The sequence below is a fragment of the Bison bison genome, unplaced genomic scaffold (assembly GCF_000754665.1).
Source record: "Bison bison bison isolate TAMUID 2011002044 unplaced genomic scaffold, Bison_UMD1.0 scf7180017850131, whole genome shotgun sequence".
NCBI classification, from domain to species: Eukaryota; Metazoa; Chordata; class Mammalia; order Artiodactyla; family Bovidae; genus Bison; species Bison bison.
The window spans coordinates 8420-11260 of NW_011480704.1; the positions used below are offsets into that span (position 1 = coordinate 8420).

The 2841-nt window shown below is 45.2% G+C and overlaps 1 pseudogene; it reads left to right on the forward strand.

Moving 5' to 3' along the window:
- The first annotated feature begins 211 nt into the window (after positions 1-211).
- LOC104994706 lies at positions 212-1389 on the forward strand (annotated as a pseudogene).
- Positions 1390-2841: the final 1452 nt, after the last annotated feature.

Below are 2841 nucleotides of genomic sequence, written 5' to 3' on the forward strand. Positions count from 1 at the left end.
GCTGGAGACCCACTCCCACTCTAGGGTCCACGTGAGAGACCCTGGGCTGGACATCAGGCAAATCACACCAAAGAAACAGACCATCCACTGCACTGCATTTACTTATATCTTTATTTTACTCGGGTATCAGGTTTCGATTTTCTTTTTTTTTAAGTTGTAGATGGAGGGCACCATGGGTCGGGGGAGTGGGGCATGGACAGGGTGTTTTGGGATGCGAGGAGAAGGAGTCTCATCGTTTGGATTCAGAAATAAGAATGTGAAGCAGAGAACGTGGCAATGTAATAACCATCTGCAGCCCTTCAGGGGGAGCATTCTCAAGGGACGAGGCTTCCCATTTCAAAGAAAACTCAAGATTCAGCAAACTTCCAAGATATTGCTCTGGAGGGAAAAGAAGGCTCAAACCTCAGACAAATCCCAGTGCAGAGATCAGTACCCTTGTTGCAGGAATGGGGACCCCTTCCAGGGCCTGAACCTGGGCTCTTGTCTAACACTCGGAAATGAATTGTTGGAGGAGACACATGTGCTGACAAAGCAAGAGATTTTCTTGGGAAAGGGCACCCGGGTGGAGAGCCATAGGGTAATGGAACCCAGGAGAACAGCTCTGTCACATGGCTTGTGGTCTCGGGTTTTATGGTGATGGGATTAGTTTCCGGGTTGTCTGTAGCCAATCATTCTGACTCAGAGTCCTTCCTGGTGGTGCACGCCTTCTTCAGGCCAGATGGATGCCAGAGAGAAGGATTCTGGGAGGTGGGCGGACATGCGATGTCTCCTTTGGACCTCTCCCAAACTCTTTCGGTTGGTGGAGGCTTAGTAGTTCCGTGTTCCTTGCCACAAGCTCCTGTCGTAAAACGATTCATGCAAATGGTTACTGTGGTGCCTGGCCAGGGTGGGCAGTTTCAATCAGTGCGCTTGCCCTAACACCCTGATCACCGGAACCATCTCTACTTAGCTGGAGAGGAAAGACTCAGCAAGCAGCTGAGAAAAGCTGACCAATCCTGGTTAGAACAAGGTGAGCAGTCTTTGCCAGAAAACCAGGGTACCCCTGACCTTGCTTTGTCTGAAGGACATTGTAGCACTGAACGGCTTCTGCCAGAAGGGCACTGCAGCACGAGAATATACTCTATGGAACATTCCAAAGCAAAAGAAAACGTCAAACCAAAAGGCACAGGCAGAATATGAGCAAGCTACGCGTGCTGTGAAGAAACAAGAATTTGAGAGGCAAAAACAAGAGAGAGGAGAAGCTCCAAGGCTCTACCAACACAAGAAAATGCAAGTGTTCAAGATGCGGAGCCAAAAGACTCTCAAAATGGCAAGCCAAATACGGATTTACAAATGGAGTGTTTTCTAAGAAAATACTGGAAAAGAATTAAGGGTAAAAACTTAGGGTAAAAATATCTACTTGCCATTGAGTAGGTTTGTATAGGGGCTGTCCCTCCTAACATGTAACAATTTTTCAACATAAATTGCATTCCGAAGGAAAACAGTGGCAACTTATGGCCTGGGTGCAGTCTGGCCATCATGTAATTAACATCTCCACTTGGTGCTTCAGTATCTGTAATGTGGCTCACAGGATAAGGCTCAGAATATTATCTATAGCCCTTCAGAAACAGCTATGCTTAATGACTATGTTATTATTAGTCTCCTTTGACTCTTTTCCTTTGCTTTCCCATCTCTCACTTCTTTGATTGCAGTCATTCTTTGACTAAAGTTTTCCTCAGATAGAAGAAAGGCAGGCACATGGCAGGGCATGGGGCGCAAGGACCATAGGGTTCTGCTCCTGTTTCAATACCTGTGCTCCTGGAGAAAGGGGGATGCGGCTAAAACATTGTCTGCCCAGAGGGTGTGCAATGGAGACGCTGAGCCCTTGGGGTACCTGTGGGAAGCCTGGAAAGAGGGAATTGTGTCCCTTTTGGAGTGCAGGCTATCTTAGATGAGAGACCGTTGACGCACGCACTGAACAAAACAAAATATGTGCCAGTTGTTGATTGAACAGAATTAGTGGTTTTGACAATATTGGATGTTGGGTCTGGGGGCTCTAATCGATGAAGCCACAGTATTATTAGTAGTCATCCAGTATGAAATGCTCTAAATTTCCCCCCAAATCTTAGGCCAGGTAAGGTTCGGGTGTCAAATGGAGAAGTGGGGATAATCACCCACTAGGTGATTATCTCTTTTAATAATTAATAGATATTAATTAATATCAATCAATTAATTCAGTAATATATGGATAATTTAAAAATTAAAAGAGACACTGTAACATATATTATAGTTAAACCAATTTTCTTGTGATTGTGAATTGGTTTCATAAAACAGCATCCTAGGGACCGCTCCCCCCCAGTTAAAACAGTTAATGTGCTCCAAAGTAAATGAAAACATAGTCTTCAAAGACGAAAATTTTGTAAAACCCTAATTACTAAAGATGCTTACTCCTTGGAAGGAAAGTTATGTCCAACCTGGATAGCATATTCAAAAGCAGAGACATTACTTTGCCAACAAAGGTCCGTCTAGTCAAGTCTATGGTTTTTCCTGTGGTCATGTATGGATGTGAGATTTGGACTGTGGAGAAGGCTGAGCGCCGAAGAATTGATGCTTTTGAACTGTGGTGTTGGAGAAGACTCTTGAGAGTCTCTTGGACTGCAAGGAGATCCAACCAGTCCATTCTGAAGGAGATCAGCCCTGGGATTTCTTTGGAAGGAATGATGTTAAAGCTGAAACACCAATAGTTTGGCCACCTCATGCGAAGAGTTGACTCACTGGAAAAGATTCTGACGCTGGGAGGGATTGGGGGCCGGAGGAGAAGGGGATGACAGAGGATGAGGAATGGCTGGATGGCATCACTGA